Below are 20,960 nucleotides of genomic sequence, written 5' to 3' on the forward strand. Positions count from 1 at the left end.
CCAAAAGGCATCACCAGATTCTCAAAATGACCTACCGGAGTATTAAAAGCAGTTTTACATTTATCACCCTTCTACACTCGTAACAAATTGTATACCCCTCGGAGATCAACTTTGGAGAACCACTTGGCCCCCACTAACTGGTTAAACAAGTCAGGAATTAACGGTAATAGGTAGGAATTGCGTACGGTATTCTTATTAATTTCACGAAAATCCAGACATGGACGTAAACTTCCGTCCTTTTTTTTTTAACAAAGATGAATCCAACTGCCACAGGCGACTTAAAAGGTCTAATGTGACCAGCAGCCAGGCTAGTCTGTATGTACTCCTCCAAGGCCTTTCTTTCAGGGATAGTTAGATTAAACAAGCGACTGTTGGGAAGAGTAGCTCCCGGAACAAACTCAATGGCAGTCATAATCCCTATGAGGAGGTAAAACTTGCGACTTCTCCTCCGAAAAAAGCCTCCAAAAATCTTGAATAGGTACCGGTAATTCCCCTTTTTCCACAGCCGCAATGTGACCATTGCAACATTTATCATAGCACTTCGGACTCCAAGACTTAATCACATTAGTAGACCAGTCCAGTAAAGGATTGTGCAGTTTTAACCAAGGCAATCCTAGAAAAACTGGAGAGGGTAAATTATCTAAAACAACCAAGTACAAAATTTATTGGTGAACTCCATTGATAGTGAGGGGAAATGCAGTAGTCTTATGAGTAATACATTTCAAAGGAGTGTTATCAATAGCAATCACAATAGGTGATAACAAAGGTTTGGATTTCAATTTAAGGTTTTCCAAAAACCCTTTATCAATCACATTAAGTGTTGAACCACAATCCACAAATACCTGAAATTCAATCAAATCTCCCAGCAAAGTAGTACTCCCAGAAAGAAATACTCCTGCAGAGTGTAAACAAGCTATACGGGCGTAACTGACCTTTTCTTTTTCTTTGCTTAAATGACGCTCACAATACTTAATCAAATGGTCAGCTTTACCACAATAAGGACACAATCCCTCGGTAAACCTCCGGTCTCTTTCCTGAGAGCGGAGTGACATCGCCCCAACCTTCATCGGTTCTCTGCCGTCAGAGCAAATTTTCTGGGGACTAGGAACTGACATTACAGGAGTCTTTACCTCATTGATCCTGCACCTCAGTCTCCTGTCTATACGAACAGCTAACTGCATAGCATCCTGCAGAGTCTCAGGTGCAGGGAATGCAATTAGCAAATCCTTAACCCTTTCACACAGACCAGCACAAAATAATCATCTCATCGCAGGATCATTCCATTTAAGTTATGAAGCCCATGAATTTTCAACATCATCTGACCCATGATTCAAACGCCTGAGTTCTGATTCAGCAGATGAGATTCGATCAGGATCATCATATAATAGCCCCATAGCAGAAAAATATTCTTCAACAGACCTTAAACACAGATCATTAGGCTGCAGAGAAAAGGCCCACCCCTGTGATTCATTGCGCAAAAGTGACATAATAAAACCAATGCGCTGTGATTCATTCCCAGAAAACCTTGGTCTCAAATGAAAATATAACAAACAAGAGCATTTTTAAAGGAAAAAAAATCTTGCTGTTTACCATAAAAAACATCAGGCAGTCCTACCTTGGGTTCGACAAAATGCGCTCCAGAACAGCTACTCACATGTTGCTGAAGCTCGGCCACCTCCAGAGACAATCCCTGCAGGCGTTGAGCCAAATCCTGGACAGAAACCATACTGATGCCCGAATTTCTTTCCTTTTAGTTTATTGGGCAGGGCTTACTGTTATGATCTGCAAAATGTACTAAGGCAAGTTAGGGGAAAGCTGTCCCTACAGTAAGACTAAGCTGAATCCCTACGATGTAGCGGGCTGCTTGTTCCTAGTGAACAGACCCGCCTTAGTCCTCGGCTAGTCTGAACGAAGACCTATAGAATTAAGGGAGGGGTCCCTAAAAGAACAAAGGACTGGGATAAAAATTGGACGCCTCCTAAACAGAGAAGTTGCTGCAGAACACAAAAGACAAACTGACAAAAATGTACTAGAGGTCCCAGAGGACCAAGCGAACTTGACAGAGAAAGGCACCGAAGCACCAGGCTAGAGAAACAGTCAAACACTGAAGTCCAGCACAGCCATACGGGCGGAGCTGGAATATAAAGGCAGATGGTCACGTGACCGCAAAACACAAGATGGAAAAACAAACAGGAGGGTTCTAACAGTATCATGCGCTGTAGACGGTAGTACCTGTACAACTGTCAGACCATCGGTTCAGTGTGGGTGGCCTGAGGACAGGGGGGAGAAGGAGGAGGAGGAGGAGAGCATGGTCAGTCGTCATCTTGGTGAAGACACGGAAGTCTTGCCCGTTACCAGTCTGGCACGCATGGCTGACTTAATGTTACGCTGCCTTAACCATGACCCTCGCGTTGTCAAAATGTTGGGTGACAGTCATTACTGGTTGGTGACACTTTTAGACCCCCGCTACAAGGAGAACTTTCACTCTCTTATTCCTGAGGTGGAGAGGTCTACAAAAATGGGGCAGTACCAGAAGACCCTTGCTGCAGAACTGTTAAAAAAATTCCCATCTGAACACGCTAGCGGCAGAGGTCACAGTTCGTTGCCTAACCAAGACGTACAGGCGAGCGAGACGCAACTCCAATCCAGCAGAAGCAAGGGAACACTGTCAACGTTCTGGGACAGTTTTCTGAGACCCGCCCAGCTTACAGGCCCTGAGGCGTGGGGTACTCTCGCAAGGAGTGGAAAGTTTCAAAAGATGGTGAGGAAGTACCTTGCCGACCATACCAGCATCCTCCGTGATTCCTCTGTGCCTTTTAATTATTGAGTATCCAAACTGGACACTTGGAATGAATTCGCTCTGTACGCCTTGGAGGTCCTGGCCTGCCCTGCCGCTAGCGTGTTATCGGAGTGTGTTTTTAGTGCCGCTGGGGGAATTATAACTGATAAGCGCACTCGCCTGTCAACTGACAATGCTGACAAGCTGACCCTTATCAAAATGAACAAGATCTGGATTGGGCCAGACTTCTCATCACCACCAAATGACAGCAGAGTAACATAAAGTCAAATCCACTGTGTTATTTCGGGAGGTGTATTCCCATGCACCGCTTCACACCCACACATGGGTATATGCTTCCTCATTTCGGCTATTTTTTGCTCTTCTCTTTATCGTCAGCCCCCACCACCACTATACCACCAGGGTGACCGTGGTCCGTGTTGCCAGCATTGCAAGTTCCTCAGTCCTAATTTTTGGCAGCTTTTGCTTGGAAGGCATTGGCAAAGACAATGGGAGACCCACTTTCCAATAATGGCAATAATGTTTGTAATATGCTGTACTGCATGGCTCTTGTAAGGGGCATTGCAAGTTCCTCCGTACTAATTTTTGGCAGCTTTTGCTTGGAAGGCATAGGCAAAGACTATGGAAGACCCACTCCCCAATAATGGGAATAATGTTTTTAACATGCTGTACTGCATGGCTCTTGTAAGGGGCATTAAACTCGTCTTGTTAAGCTACTGTGACCTCCACGTCTCTTCCAAGGGTCATTGATATTGTCTTTTTATTCCACTGGGACCTCCACGTCTCTTCCAAGGGGCATTGATATTGTCATTCTATTCCACTGCGACCTCCACCACTCTTCCAAGGGGCATTAAAACCGTCTTGTTAAGCTACTGTGACCTCCACGTCTCTTCCACGGGGCATTGATATTGTCTTTTTATTCCACTGTAACCTCCACCACTCTTCCAAGGGACATTAAAACTGTCTTGTTAAGCTACTGTGACCTCCACGTCTCTTCCAAGGGGCATTAAAACCGTCTTATTAAGCCACTCTGAACTCCACAGCTCTTCCAAGGGGCATTGAAATGTTGTTTTTAATTAACTCTAACCTCCACGACTCTTCCAACGGGCATTGCATTTCCTCCTAATTTTAGTCAGCTTATGCTTTTCAATGCATAGGCGAACACTAAGGGAGACCCACTCCCCAATAATGGGTAGAAGGTTTTTAGTACGCTGTAATCTCCGTCTGTTTCAAGGGGCATTGCAGTTCCTCATAATTTTTGGAAAGCCTTCCATTCACTGCTTAGGCCAACAGTGTACAGGAGACCCAGTTGCTATAAATGGAAAAAACAGTTTAGTTAAGGCCCTCTGACCTCCATGTCACTTCCAAGGGGCATTGGAGTGCCTTGAAATTTTTGGTAGGCATTGCACTCACTGTATGCCCTATAACTGTATAGCCAAATTGCTCCTTTTGGTACAGAAACATATCCTACAAGACATGTGTGGTTGACTGGCCTGATATTGATGTGAATGGTTCCTGTTCCTCCTGCTCTTTCTCCTTTGCCACCACCTCATCCATCATTCATCACCTGAAGCTTTGTTTTAATGGGAGTCATAGAACTGGGATAGTAGCAGGAAAACATCCAACAATCCTCGGAGGAGGTAGGATATGCGCCAAAACGCTGACCACCTCAGGCCTAGCCGCTACTGTATACATGCGCTTGCATTCCAAGGAACAGAAAGGAGATAGATGGCCTCATGATCATGAATAATTTACTCGTTGTGTAGGAGGCCGACCACTGCTGCTGTCTACCTTCTGAACTTTGTGTTGAAGCCTGATTGACCCAGGACCCACAATCCACTATGTCTGGAGGACGTGTTGCATCCCAGTGTCCAACTGTGTCCCGGCTTCCACAATATTAACCCAGTGTGAAGGCGTCAGTGAGATGGACCATCCCTGGTCACATTCACTTGTCCACGTGTTTGTGGTTAGGCTGTCCTTTCCACTAAATGCACTGGGGAGGGCACAGGTAATGCTTTGGTACGCGCGCTTGTGTATAAGGCGCACCCGGACAAATAGGGGTGGCTGGGGACCGAGTATGGATACCAGGCCCCCGACACAGCCATGATGTGGTGGCCAGATTCCGCCTCCACATGCCTAAAAGGTCCAATTTCAAGTGCAAGCAAGCAAGCAGTATGGTATTTCAGCCTGGGGGTAGGTGGGCGGCAGGCTGCATACTTGCGCTTGCATTGCAAGGAATGGGGGAGGTACAATTGAACACTGCCCTGGGACAAGGACTTGAACGGGGATAGTTGCAAGTCTGCAATGACAGGTGCAGAGCGAAAGGCATCTTCGCATGTGCCATGAGCAGGGGGTTGGCGTGCATGCACTACAGCGGAATAGGCTGTCCTTCCCACTAAATTCACTGGGGAGGGCACAGGTAATGTTTTGGTATGCGCGCTTGTGTATAAGGCGCACCGGGACAAATAGGGGCAGCTGGGGACTGAGTATGGATACCAGGCCGCCGACGCAGCCATGACATGGTGGCTGGCGTCTGCCTCCACAAGCCTAAAAGGCCTCATTTCAAGTGCAAGCAAGCTAGCAGTATGGTATTGCAGCCTGGGGGTGGGTGGGTGGCAGGCTGCACACTTATGCTTGCATTCCAAGAAAACAAAGCAGATGCTAACTTCTGTCATCATCATCATGCTCCTCACCTTGGCACTCTCAACTCCCCTGATGGAGAAGCCAGGGCCCACCGGAGGAGTCTCTTGTTGTCTGGTGGGCTCGTCCAATGCTTCCCTAAAGCAGGCCAGGCTAAGAAAAGTGTGGGGAAGGTTCCTGGGACAAATAGTGGCGGCTGGGGACTGAGTATGGAGACCTCGCCACCGATGCAGCCATGAGGTAGTGGCCAGCTTCGGCCTCCTCCAAACTAAAAGTCCCCATTTCAAGTGCACGCTAGCAGTATAGTATTGCAGCCTGCAGGTGGGTGGGTGGTTGGCTGCATATTTGTGCTTGCATTGCAAGGAATGGGGGAGGAACAATTGAACACTGCCCTGGGACAAGGACTTGCACGGGGATAGTTGCAAGTCTGCATCTTCTGATGCGGCAAGAATCACTTCTGATGGGCACACTTTTAGGCAGTGACCTGGGTGTCAGAGATGCTTCCAGGGGTCTTCCCCATGCTGTTCCCATGTCTTTTCAGCACTGTATGTATGTGTCACACAGCACATGGCCAGATAAGGTTGTAAAATGTTAAAATGACATTTCCCGGTGAATGCATTTGTCACAGTTGAAATCAATACAAAAGTGCAAAAACGCATAAAAAATGCCACTTGTGAACATAGCCCAAGGTGTGGAGGAGTATTTTTGTCTTTGGTTATTTATTTTACCTTATATACAAGTTTTTACCCTGGAAAGGATGTTCCTTAACATATGTCACAGGAAAACAGTTTCATTTTCGTTTTTGAACGTTTTATTGTGAGCCCGTAAAAGTGGCTTAATACCTCTGACCATGTTGTTGACAGCAGTGACCTGGGGGTCAGAAATGCTTCCTGGGGCGATCCACATGCTGTGCCCATGTCATTTGAGCACTGTCACTATCGTTTTGGGCACTTTTTAGGCTTTCTACAGACTGCCGGGGGTGCCGCCGCAAAAATGCTCGGGTCTCCCATAGACTAGCATTGGGCTCGTTGCTCGGGTCGAGCACCTGAGTATGACGGTAAGCTCGGCCCGAGCTTCGAGCACCCGAGCATTTTAGTGCTCGCTCAACACTACTCAGCTATCATTGTTTGAGCATGGCTTTATCCAAAGAGACACAGACACTTCAGGAGAGGAGCCATGGAGCAGAAGGGAGCAGCCAGTGCAGCCTGCGAGCCTCAGATATGGCTCAACTCTGTGAACAGGAAAAATAAACCTGGACTCATTGGGTAGATGAGGAGCTCTAATGTATCATTGGTGCAAGAAAATGTACAAAGGAAATATGGTGGCCCCCTCCAGGTTGGGTTGGAGAAGCTCCCCCACATGGTTCTCAAATTTTTATTCTCAATATTCCTCAGGAGATATCTGAAGATGCATTGATAACCCTCTTTCAGTCTGTGGAAAACCTGTATGAGTTTCACTTAATGATGACCTTCAGTGGCCTAAACCATGTCTTTGCTTATGCACGTTATTTCTCAAAACGCATTGCAGATCAGGCCATTGCCCAACTCTGTAGTCATGAAATTCAAGGCGTAAAGATATTTGTATGTCGAAGCACCGAGAAGTGTGAGCTGATGTTGGACCGGCTCGCCATTGTTATGAAACAAGCTGCATTAAAGGACTTCCTGAGAGAAATGACAGCCGGAGTAGATACGGTTTCCCTCTATGCCAGTCCTTTCACTGACCTAAAGAATATGGTTGTGGTGAAATACAACCTTGAAATTCACCGTGAAGCAGCCCTGGCTAAGAAAAGTCTGTGTGAAGGTTCCCGGACACTTCTTTTACTGTGGACTGGCTTCAGCAAGCTATAAGACTTAAGATGAAATCTGGCACCTTGGCAAAGCCCAATTCTGATATCTAACAAACAGGTCATGCTGGATAAACTTGCACCTAGTGGTTTTGGTCAGGGACTAAGTGTGAATAAGTTGAACAACACACAACTGGCAGACTTTAACTGGAGGTTAATATTTGGCATGCTCCAAACAATGTGACGTTTATTACCACAGTGATATGGGATAACGTATGATGACCATGGTTTTAGGCAGTGGTGTTAGAGATATGGTATTGATCAGTGACTAAGTGTGAATAAGTTGAACAACACACAACTGGCAGACTTTAGCTGGAGTGTAATATTTGGCACGCTCCAAAAAATGTTACTATTATTACCGCAGTAATATTGGATCATGTCTGATGATGGACAAGTTTCTCTACATCCACAATACAGCAATGTGAATAAAATCAGAAAAATCTGTCTGTATTCTGCTAACAAGCAAATGGAGCAGTAAAATGGTGTACTGTATTGCTTTTTAAGCAAATAATCAGGATTAAGAGCAAAAAAAAAAAGCCCTGATATCTAGGGCTATGGATATCTGTAACAGCTGCAGACAGAACGTGTAATGGACCCTATTCTGCTCATATACTCCCCACAAACTCTCCCTAACTCCTGATATCACCAGGATTAATAAATATATACTGCTGTATTAGCTCTTAGAAGGACTGCTAGCTCAGATGAATATATATCTTGCTGTAGAATACCTAACACCTGACTAATGAACCGCCAATTCTCTCCCTAGCTCAGCAGCAGCTCTCCCTACTCTGCCTGTCTGAAGGGTACACTGTGACAAGCATAGCGGCGCCAGGTCTGATATAGACCCAATGACGCTATGCGGCCAGCCAAGCACTGTAATGCCGCAACCAACATGGTTGCGGCATTACAGTGAGTGGCAGGCAATCTCTGTATGTTTATTCATTGTTAAAACAGTGCCAAAAATGCAGAGCGGGGACTCAAGCTTCCGGTCGAGCATCCCAGAAGTACTCACAGAGCGCTGAGCATCTTGAGCAGTGAGCTGCTCGGGCAAGTACAGAGCAGGAGCGAGCATGCTCGCTCATCACTAGTTGTCACTGATTACTAGAGGTCCAACTGGAACCCCCATTCATCCCAAGAACGGGACTCTGACGCACCCTGTTTGAAGTGAAGCAGTGATTCTGCTTGCACACTACTGCTCCATTTATTGCTTATAAGACTGCGAGGATAGGGTGGAGTACAGCAACCGGCTATCTCCAGAATTCATATAGTGAATTAATGGAGTAATGGCGCTTGTTTGGACACATATTTAATCAAGGCATTTCTGAGCTCCAGTTTTAAGATCTGGCTGCATCCGTAGCGATCATCAATTTAGCACCTATCCTGTGAAAAAGTATAGCAAGCCCAGTTGAGAATAATTCTTTAGTTTTGCTGGAGTACTTCTCAGTTATAAATATTGAGCCCAATTCATCAAAGCTTATATGACAGTATTCTTGCACAAAAAGTTTTCAAAAGTCACATCATTTTGGCACAACTCAAGGCTGTGCTAAAATTTTGCAACCTTTGTCGTTCTCGCGCCATTTACGTCTAGCTCCGGCAAAGTGGACATAGTTGGAGTGGAATGGGGGCAGGGCGTTTGCTATGCCACAAATCTCACTCCAGCAGGGACTCGACCGATGATCCTGATTCATGAAGAGGCAAATGACTCTTCAGCATCGGAAGCTTCTGACTCCACCACACCTTGTTAAGACCAGCATGAACAATGCCAGTCTTGATGAATCAAGCCCATCATGTTTTGCTCTGGAGGACTCATTTGTAGTGATGGGTGGACCCGTGGATGCTCGGGTCCGTCGGGTTTGGCCAAACATGTTAAAAAAAAAGGTTGGCTTGGGTACCAGAACACAAACCTGGACCCATTTCAAATGAATGGGGGTCCCGAATATCCAGCATTTCCCATGCTGTCATCTGTGTGACAGTGCGAGAAACACCGTCTCTGATCGGCGGTAAGTTCGTTACCACCAGTCAGAGCGCTGCGGTGTGAGAAGCGAGCTCTTCAGCCATTTTTACACATGCACAGATGTAATTAGTGTAAGGGCCATTGTGAAGTCTGGTGGGTAGCTGCCCCCACTGGCGCACTACTAAGCCCAGTAGAAGCAACCTTGTGCCCCTGGGATTGAGTAGTGCTGGAGATCAAGGAGGCCAGCCAGTGCCTTTGCTGTGGTCACTATCGGGACTCCAGCGAAATCTGTGCAGCCGCGTGGAACACAGTGCTCTGCACAGTTCAAGAAGTGTCAGTTAGGGATCAGAGAGGATGGATGTCTTGATACGATGCTTAGTTGCTAGCAGTGGGAAGAGAGCTGAGGTACTTTCCTGTAAGCCTGAGGTAACCTGGATGCCAAGGTCGAGGCTGAGGGGAGAAGTTTTAGTGCACGTATAGTGCTATATGCAGTGGGAGTGAAGAGAGCTGCTACACATTGCTAGAAAAGAGCTGGGTTCATCACACCATGAGGGGCTGTAATGAATAGCTAATGGATTGCAAGCTTGCTAGCAGGCCCCTTACTCCTCTTGGTATCTATTGATTTATGGGATTATTGCTGTTCTGTAATGTCTTTTATTGTCTGTACAAGTGACGCGCCCCCTGGGCCGTGGGGTATTCGGTAGCCGGGCCGGTCGGTGCTGGGGGATGTCACAGTGGCAGTGACCCGGTCCGTGACCCAGGGCGGTCAATAAAAGGGGATTATAGTTTTTATAGTTTAATGTTCGTGACGCCACCTGTGGTATGCGGCTATATGGAGCCGCCACTGCGGTTCAGATCCTCTGGAGCTGATGGTGACGCAGCAGAGTTGGAACAGCTCTCCACAGGCAGAGCTTAGCTCCAGGGCAGGAAATGGTGATGTTATAGGTGTTGCTGTGCAGTGTAATGCAGAGGATGGCGCAGATAATAACCAGTCCACAACTTAATGGCAGTTTCCTCTTATCTTTACTTGCGGTGGTTAGGCAGACCGGGGCACGGGTACTAGCTTGTAGCAGAGGTCCGAGCGGCCTTAAAGCAAGTTGGGAATCCACCTCGCCAGGTGAAGATGGAGGCCTTCCCTTTGCGCTAATCTCTTTGGCCCTGCTGCTTATAGCTGTGCTGTGGCCCTCGTCCCTGAGTAAAACGTCTTTGTGCTCACCAGTATGGCAGGCAGCTCAGGCCTTCCTGGACTGTCGCTCCCACGTGGCGGTGCTGGGCCTTATGTGCTGCGGAGCCTCCGGGCGTCTGATGGGGCCAGGAAACCTGCAGTCTTCTGCCCTCCGGTTTCTGCTGCTGGGCATTCAGTGCTGCACAACCTCGGACTCCGGTGTCCGGTTCTTCTACGCTTCTCTCTGGGGTGAACTGCCGTGCAGCTCCACTCCTCAGGTCTTTCCTCTTCGTTGTCCTGTCTTCAACTCCTCTCACTAACTCTAACTAACCCCGTCTCCAGATCCTAGTTGCAAGGGGAGAAGCTCCCCTTGCTGGTCTGGAGCCAGGAAAGTGTTGTATGCTGGTGTACCTGATTAGGGGACCCCTTCTTGCTTCCAGGCATGGGATCACCTCTTGTGAGGGAGGCAAATCCACTATGGCAACCAGGCCCCTGGGGTGCCATATTCCCCCTAACTAATATCATTACTCCCGGACTGAGGATACCTTTTTGAATTAACAATCAACAATAATAACAATTCATATTACAAATAGTTTACAAAGTCAAAAATTACAAAAACTCAACCAAAAATTTATAGCAGTTACTGCGGCGCTTAGTCCGGGGATTGTCTTTTTCCGGATAATTGAAATTTGGCTGGTGGGAACTGCATCAACCCACTTTGTGTATCGTCCCTGGGCGAGGCTTCAGGGCACTCTGTCGTTGGGCCTGGTCTTCGGCCACGCCTGCGGTTTATTTTCAAGACCATTTATTAACTATTTTCAATATTGTTAGAAAATCGGAAGGATACAAAGAAGAAAAAGAATGCGAATAGAATTTAACTTTTAATGTTGAGACTAAAAATATTAATAAAATAGATTATCATACATCCAAAGGGGATGTATATTGGGCCACTGCTGTAATGGATTGTGAACAGCTGTGACCCACTAGATCCTGGTTTCAATGTAGCAGCACCGATATAGATTATTCCACAACCAATGTCCCTACAATTAAATGGTTGGGTATTATCAAATCTCCTATCTGGGGACCCCATCCATCCCTGTCTTTGCCTATCAAAATTTATTACTATTAAATGTGTCGTGTGATGGAAATCATCCTCAGTATAAATGGTAGCTGATGTGAAGCCCACCATCCATTGACCTCATATTAAATTGTATGTCAGTTCTATAGGACTGATATACTCGTGTCTATAGTAGGTAAAAAGAAAATAGATCATTATCCAAGATCGCTATTGTGACAGTACAATAGTGAGGAGATTTATTGCATGCCACAGAAGTGTCAGCACTAAGACTCACACCCCATGATTGAGTGAATGAGCCACCAGCGCTTGTATAGGTACCTCGCCGATATATGCGAGGTAGCAGCGCATGAGTCAGAGCGGTCTCCCACGCTAGACTCCCAGACTGATCGTGTGCAGGTGGTGCGCACGCGGTCAGTGTCGTTAAATGGACTCAAATAACAAAAGCACCGCAGCAAGCTGTCTGCTGAACCTTGCTCATAATATCATGAGGCACTTGACAGAAAAAGCCGGCACAAGGCAGGACCGGGGATTGGCATTAGGGTCCCTAGTGTGCAGATACATGAAATTTTAACAGGACTTTGTCCCTGACGCGCGTTTCGCCGGGGTTATCGGCTTTTTCTAAGGGCAAAATCGACCGCCTCCTCAGGATTCTTATACACCCTGTCAAGATAGACAGGTATGGCAGCCAATCAGATTGTAGATAAGCAAACATCCATGAAAAAATAGAATTAAGTGATGTTAAATAATTGTAAAATAACAAGGATCACAAAATCAATAGGTGGAACCCAAATATCATCCCAATCATATTGATATGTAAGTAATCGAAAGGTAATCAAACCCAAGGAAACATGTACATTAATAATTCTGGTTGTGACAGTCTTCTGATATATATAGACCTATTGGCACTAGATAGATATACCACAATAATTCCAATTGATCAATATCCTAATACAAAAAAAATTCTAAATAAATAAAAAAATTATATCCAATTGATCAGTGTTCTAATACAGAGGGAATATATCCCAAAGAGTAGGAGGTACATAATATGTACCCCCCACAGCAATAAAAATAGACCAGAATTGATATTTAACCGTGGTGTTCTATTCCAGACATCAATGGATTTAATGCCCACCTATGCTATAAAAAGCAAACCAGACCAAATATAATGTTTACTATAGAAGAGGATATAATAAAGATTCTTATCAGAATTGTTGTGGCTAATGTACATGGGCCTGTTACTACTCTATGGACATTTCACATTAATTCCAACTAATCATTATTCTCATAAAGAGAAGATATCTCTCAATAATTGGAGACATATAATATATAATCCCCACAAACCAAAAATAAGCCGGAATTAATATTTATCCATAGTATCCTGTTCCGGACATTGATGGGTTCAATGCGCACAAGCTTCACTATAAGAGACAAAATAGACCACATATTCATTTACTATAAGGAAAAGTATACTCAAGAGAGTCTGATCAAGGTTTTGGGACCAAAATATTTGCACAAAAAAACTACCAAAGAGAGATACAAGGTTTCAAAACTATGAAAGAAAATATATTACAAAAAGCAACCAAAATTAAAATTCTCATTCAATCCATAAGGATTGACTGTGTTTAACCGGAATATCCATTGACTTTCATTCTTCAGGAGGGCTAAGTCCAAGTCTCCACCTCTAATATCCAATTTTTGCTGAAAAATAGCCCACCCTTCAAGTTCTTTCCATCGCAAATCGTGTTTGTACTTAAAGTCCTTAGCGATGGGAGTGTGCACAAAAGTTTTTTGCTGTTCTTGACTTGTTTGTTCATCTTTGTCAAAATTAATAATACTCCTAATATGCTCTCTGACGTGCATTTTCAGGTCTCTGGTAGTCTTCTCCACATACCTTAGTCCACAATTGCACTCCAAGCAATATATCACTCCAGTAGACGAACAATTAAGATGTTGATGTAAAGTGAATTTTTTTCCAGAGGCATCTTTAAAGGATTTGATGGGAATCAAAATTTGACAAGCCTTGCACATCTTACAAGGAAAGAAGCCTGGATCTATTACATTCATGGCTTTGTTATTGCGCTTGAAATGGCTTGAGACTAAAAGGCTGGAGACAGAAGTAGTTTTATGGTATCCTACAGATGCCCTGAGTGTAAGACATCGAATAAGATCACAGTCAGACCTCAGAGCCCCCCAATGTTTGTTGCGGATATTCATCATTATCTGCCAATCCTTGTGTTATTCAGTTATGAATCTCACGTTATCATTCTGATGTTCATTTCGCTTTTTTGGAATCAGAAGGTCCTTTCTCTCTGTTCTCCAGGTGATATTATATGCCTTTTTAATCATTTTCTTTGAGTAGTTTCTTTCAAGTAATCTCTCCTTTAATTCTTCAGCTCTCAATTTGAATCCCTCAAAAGTAGAACAGTTGCGGCATAGCCGCAAAAATCCCCCCTTGGAGATGGCTCTGACAGTTGCTGATGCATGTGTGCTCTTAGCATCCAAGATACTGTTTGCTGCCGTTTTGTTCCTATACAGATCCGTCTGTATCATATCATCTGCATCTCTATGGATCATGATGTCTAAAAATGGAACACAATCCCTATGGAAGAAGAGTGTGAGCTTCAAATTAAGCTGGTTGTTGTTGAAGATTTCAATAAAATTGGTCAGAGTATCTCCTGAGCCTCTCCAGATGATCAGAATATCGTCTATGTAACGTTTCCACATTACAATCTGATCTACATAGATGGACATATGCTCTGCAAAGACAAATTTCTCTTCCCACCATCCTAAATAGAGATTTGCAAATGTGGGTGCGACCGCCACCCCCATCGCGGTCCCCCGCGTCTGGAGGTAGAAATGCCCATCATAAACAAAATAGTTATTTTCAAGATGAACTTGAGAAGGCCAAGAAGGAAGTCCTTTCGTGTTGGATTGAAATCCTGATTTTTGGATAGGAAGAAATTCACAGCCTTACAGTCCATGTCCTGGTCTATACATGTGTATAGACTTTCAACATCACATGTTGCAAGTAGTTCTTGCTGATCAAGTTTGTTGCCTTCCGATTCTTGCAGAACCTGCATGGTGTCCCTGGTATAAGAGGGAAGATCATACACATATCCTCTTAATTCCTGATCAATCCACTGATTAGCTTTTTCAGTCAGGTTACCTATACCAGAGACAATGGGTCTCCCTGGTGGGTTCCCAAGGTCCTTGTGGACCTTGGGTAGCATGTAGAATGTTGCTATCTTCGGGCTCTTAACCCCCAGGAAGTCCCTCTCACGTTTAGTACTTGCTCCACTTTCCCATCCCTGGGTTACAAGATTAGTGTACACTGGTTAGTGGGGTCACTCCAGAGAGACTTATAGCATTCCTTGTTAGTAAGTTGTCTCTTGGCCTCCTGGATATATTTATCCTGCGGCCAGATAACAATATTGCCGCATTTATCACTAGACTTGAAGACGACGTCCTCCATTTGTTTAAGTTCATCAATTATTTGCCTGTCCTCAAAGTCTGGACTTGATCTAAAATCCCCATCCGGTAAGGCTAAAATATCCTTCGTGACCAAATCCAAAAAAACCTTCACGGCAGGACAAGTTTGCAATGTAGGCATATTGGTAGACTTGGGCTTCAAAATTTTCTTTTTTCAATTGGAGCCCGATATATTCTCAACTTCCACCTCCTCTTCTTGATTAGCTGTGTCCAATTCTTCCAATATTTCTAAAGTCTGTAGTTCTTGACTAGAACGACTAGAGGCAAATCCTGTATCTTGGGAAGAGATACCATTATCCACTCTACTTGAAAACATTTTTTTGAAAATAAGTTTCCTTCCAAATAAATGTAAGTCCTTGATAATATTAAATTTATTGAGATGAGTTGGAAGGCAATAGTTGGGACCCTTCTTTAGGACATTCGCCTGACACCCAGTAATGGTATGTTTAGACAAATTAATTATTCTTAAAGAACAGGTGTCAGTTGTAACTAAATTTCTCATTTCCTTCTGTTTCTGTTCTTGGTCGAACCCCTGAATCCCCATCTGCCTCTGTCCTGTAAAAAAGGACCCGTGGGATTAGAGGAAGGAAGTTCGGAATCAGATTCTGACATGTTACTACTATCAGCATCCGTGGCAGAAAATTCACATCTTTGTTCATCTCTTTTTTCATAGGAAAATTTCTTGAAACGTTGTGATAAATCCTTGCTCCAATTGTACACCTCACCTTTGGAATAATTCGATTTATCTCTCAAATACTTCTTCCTTTTACGTGTCTTAATTTTATTTTCGATTTTATCGATATATTGCAGTGTCTGTTTGAACCCTTCTTCAAAATCAGTTTTTCCCTCTAGCTTTTCCATTTTAGGAGAGATATCATCCAAATCTTTCTCTAGTTTCTCTATAATGTGTATCTCATCCTCAATAAGAAGGTTCATCAATTTACGCGAACAATCAGTGAGAGTTGCTTCCCATCTGTCCTTCAAGTTGGGTTTTGTTAATTCATATGAAGGAAAGATGGAGACACGCAAGCCTCTGGAAATGAGTCCCTGTTCTAGATATTGTTCTAGACTCATTTTAGTCCATGTTGCCTGCAAATGCTTAATCTGGATATCTCTAAATTTTTTAAGAAGATCATCCATTTCCAAATTTTCTACCACTGATTCCTCTCTAGTTGAAGAGTCCTCATTAAAGACTGTTCTCATATCATCCTTATGTCGTGCTGATCTAAATTGTAATTGGCTAGAGATTTTTGATGTGGCCATGTTATCTCAAAACAATGTTGTATGGGTCTATATCAAAATAGTCAAATTCGTTGATTATTTCAAATCAAAGTCCAAGAAATCAGACAGAGATGTGTCCAAGCAGAACACTTTATAGATTAAGTTAAATAAAGTTTGATTAGAACTGGACAATATTCACATAGGTGGTCACCACCAGATAAGTAACTATTAGAAAATAGGAAGGATACAAAGAAGAAAAAGAATGTGTATAAAATTTAACTTTTAATGTTGAGACTAAAAATATTAATAAAATAGATTATCATACATCCAAAGGGGATGTAAAGTGGGCCACTGCTGTAATGGATTGTGAACAGCTGTGACCCACTAGATCCTGGTTTCAATGTAGCAGCGCCAATATAGATTATTTCACAACCAATGTCCCTACAATTAAATGGTTGGGTATTATCAAATCTCCTATCTAGGGACCCCATCCATACCTGTCTTTGCCTATCAAAATGTATTACTAAATTATTTATTTATAATTTTTTTTGTATTAGGATATTGATCAATTGGAATTATTATGGTATATCTATCTAGTACCAATAGTTCTATATATATCAGAAGACTGTCACAACCAGAATTATTAATGTACATGTCTCCTTGGGTTTGATTACCTTAAGATTACTTACATATCCATATGATTGGGATGATATTTGGGTTCCATCTATTGATTTTGTGATCCTTGTTATTTTACAATTATTTGACATCACTTAATTCTATTTTTTCATGGATGTTTGCTTATCTACAATCTGATTGGCTGACATACCTATCAATCTTGACAGGGTGTATAAGAATCCTGAGGAGGCGGTCGATTTTGCCCTTAGAAAAAGCCGGTAACCCCGGCGAAACGAGCGTCAGGGACGATGTCCTGTTAATGTTTCATGTATCTGCACACTAGGGACCCTAATGCCAATCCCCGGTCCTGCCTTGTGCCGGCTTTGTCTGTCAAGTGCCTCATGATATTATGAGCAACGTGCAGCAGACACCTTGTTGCGGTGCTCTTTTTATCTGAGTCCATTTAACGGCACTGACCGCATGGGCACCACCTGCAGGTGATCAGTCTGGGATTCTAGCGTGGGAGACCGCTCTGACTCATGCGCTGCTACCTCGCATATATCGGCGAGGTACCTATAAAAGCGCTGGTGTCTCATTCACTCAATCATGGGGTGTGAGTCTTAGTGCTGACACTTCTGTGGCATGCAATAAATCTCCTTACTATAGGATTGTACTGTCACAATAGCGATCTTGGATAAAATGTATTTTTACCTACGATAGACACGAGTATATCAGTCCTATAGAACTGACATACAATTTAATATGAGGTCAATGGATGGTGGGCTTCACATCAGCTACCATTTATACTGAGGATGATTTCCATCACACGGCACATTTAATAGTAATAAATTTTGATAGGGAAAGACAGGGATGGATGGGGTCTCTAGATAGGAGATTTGATAATACCCAACCATTTAATTGTAGGGACATTGGTTGTGGAATAATCTATATTGGTGCTGCTACATTGAAACCAGGATCTAGTGGGTCACAGCTGTTCACAATCCATTACAGCAGTGGCCCAATACACATCTCTTTTGGATGTATGATAATCTATTTTATTAATATTTTTAATCTCAACATTAAAAGTTACATTTTATTCACATTCTTTTCTTCTTTGTATCCTTCCTATTTTCTAATAGTTACTTATCTGGTGGTGACCACCTATGTGAATATTGTCCAGTTCTAATCAGACTTTATTTAGTTTAAACAATTTTCTATATTGTCCTGACCACACCTAGTCCTGTGGTCCGCTTGTCCATAAATTTAACAACTATATATATCCAAGATTATTTAACGGTTACAACTATATATAATATACACTTTAGTTCCTCCAGCGGGCAGGGAGCTGACCTTTAGTACTTTGGGTCGATCTACGTAGTACATTTGTTGTCACTGACCTACCCTGGTCCCTAGTGTTTACCCTTGGTGTGGTGGGTTCAGTGTGAACTACACTACAGGTAGTCTGAGGTAACACCGGTAGGCTGGCTAATCTCCTGCAAATTCTTTGGCTCACCCTGGGTACTACAGGTTCACTGCTAGCAGAGGGTAGATTCTCCTGATCTGCTGCTGATGAGGCATCTGTCTCTGGGGCCGATTGGTCTCTCTGCTGTTCTGGAGCCTCTGCAGCTTCCGGTGAGGCCGCTTGGAGAAAGGTCAGGACAAGTACCACGATTGCTCTGTTCACCTGTGTCCAAGACCAGGGAAATGCTCCAAGGACTGTCTGAACCGTTTCCTCCACTTTTTCTATGGGCTGAGGGCTGTCTTGGTCTTCCTCTTTGTGTTTCAACTGTTAATATAGTTTATAAGGCTGAAAAAGACAAGCGTCCATCCAGTTCAGCCTATTTCTTGTGCACTGCAGCTATTCCGCAGCGTTGATCCAGGGAAAGGCAAAAAAAAACCATGAGGTATAGGCCAATTTACATCATTGAGGAAAAATTCACTTCCCGACTCCAATCTGGCAGTCAGATTAAATCCCTGGATTAATTAACTATCACTAAGCATAAGATGTAATTTTATTGTTCTCAAGAAAGGCGTCCAGGCCTCTCTTGAACTCATTAAGTGAGTTGGACATTACCACTTCCTCTCCCAGAGAGTTCCAGAGTCTCACGGCTCTTACCGTAAAGAATCCCCTTCTATGCTGGTGCAGGAACCTCCTTTCCTCCAGACGCATAGTGTGCCCCCTCATCTTTGTCACCATCCTTGGTATAAACAGGTCATGGGAGAGATCTCTGTACTGCCCCCTGATGTATTTATACATGTTTATGAGGTCTCCCCTAAGCCTTCTCTTTTCCAACGTAAATAGGCCTAATTTTGACAACCTCTCTGGGTATTCTAGTCCCTCCATTCCCTTTATTACCTTAGTCGCCCTCCTTTGTACCCTCTCTAGCTCCAATATGTCTTTCCTGAGCACCGGAGCCCAGAACTGTGCACAATATTCTAAGTGCGGCCTTACCAGCGCTTTATACAGAGGAAGAACAATGTTCTCATCATATGCCCCTATTTCTCTTCTGATGCATGCCATGACTCTATTTGCCTTCGCAGCTGCTGCCTGACACTGGGCACTCCAATTTAATTTGCTGTTAACCAAGACGCCCAGGTCCTTCTCCATGTCAGATTTCCCCAACGGTTTCCCATTTAATATGTATGGGTGACTGCTGTTTTTCTTTCCCATGTGCATGACCTTACATTTATCGGCATTGAACCCCATTTGCCATTTGTTGGCCCAACTTCCCAATTTATCTAAATCCTCCTGTAGCTGTGCCCTATCCTCATCTGTATTAACTACTTTACAAAGTTTAGTATCATCTGCAAATATTGCTATTTTACTATGCAACCCTTCCACTAGATCATTAATAAATATATTAAATAATATAGGGCCCAAGACAGACCCTGAGGCACCCCGCTAGTAACCCTGACACACCCTGAGCTTACTCCATTGATAACCACCCTCTGCTTTCTATCACTCAGCCAGCTATTTACCCACTTGCACACATTATCCCCCAGACCAAGCATTCTCATTTTATATACCAACATTTTGTGTGGCACGGTATCAAACGCTTTGGAGAAGTCAAGGTATACAACATCCACTGACTCTCCCCGGTCCAGCTGTGAGCTCACCTCCTCGTAGAAGGCGATCAGGTTTGTTTGGCAGGAGCAATCCCTCATGAATCCATGTTGATATGGAGTTAGACAGTTATTATCATTAAGATATTCTACAACAGCATCTCTAAGAAGTCCTTCAAACGATTTACCCACAACAGACGTTAAGCTTACTGGTCTATAGTTCCCAGGGTCACTTTTAGACCATTTTTTGAATATTGGTACCACATTTGCTTGGCGCCAGTCTAGTGGGACAGTCCCTGTCCATAAAGAGTGCTTGAATATAAGATACAGCGGCCTGTCTATCACATTACTTAATTCTTTTAGTACCCGGGGGTGTATGTCATCTGGGCCTGGTGACTTGTCTATTTTGATATTATTTAGGCGTTTCTGAACTTCCTCCTGGGTTAGGTGGGTGATATTTAGCGGAGGGTTTACTTTATCACTCTGCATTTCCTCCGATAAATTGTTTTCTTTTGTGAAAACAGTGGAGAAGAAGCTATTGAGTAGGTTTGCTTTACCCTCATCGCCCTCTATGATTTTACCCACTTTATTTTTCAATGGGCCAACTCCATCAGTTTTAATCCTTTTACTGTTTATATAGTTAAAGAACAGTTTGGGATTCGTTTTACTTTCCTTGGCAATTAGTCTCTCTGTCTCCTCTTTTGCTATTCTTATTTGTTTCTTACAGATTTAGTTTTTTTCCCTAAAAGATATTAGCACTTCCTCGCTGTCTTCTTGTTTAAGTTTACCGAAAGCCCTTTTTTTGTTTTTCATTGCCCTCTTGACTTCCTTATTTAGCCACATTGGCTTCCTCCTATTCCTAGCCCTTTTATTCCCATAAGGTATGTACCTTCTACAGTGACTATGCAGGACTGTTTTGAAAATTTCCCATTTTCTATCCGTGCTCCTATTACTGAAGATACTATCTCAGTCTATAAGGTGAAGGGCATCTCTTAGCTGATCAAACTTTGCCCTCCTGAAGTTCAGTGTTTTTGTGACTCCCTTGCTGGGCACCCTACTGAAGCACATGTGGAATTGCATAATGTTGTGTGCCTG

The 20,960-nt window shown here is 43.6% G+C and overlaps 1 pseudogene; it reads left to right on the forward strand.

The window, feature by feature from the left end:
- Positions 1–6,613: 6,613 nt before the first annotated feature.
- LOC141177755 (dead end protein homolog 1-like) lies at positions 6,614–7,284 on the forward strand (annotated as a pseudogene).
- The last annotated feature ends 13,676 nt before the right edge of the window (positions 7,285–20,960 follow it).

This window comes from Phyllobates terribilis, unplaced genomic scaffold, assembly GCF_046119375.1.
Source record: "Phyllobates terribilis strain yellow unplaced genomic scaffold, ASM4611937v1 Scaffold_1__5_contigs__length_1240528914, whole genome shotgun sequence".
Classification (NCBI taxonomy): Eukaryota; Metazoa; Chordata; class Amphibia; order Anura; family Dendrobatidae; genus Phyllobates; species Phyllobates terribilis.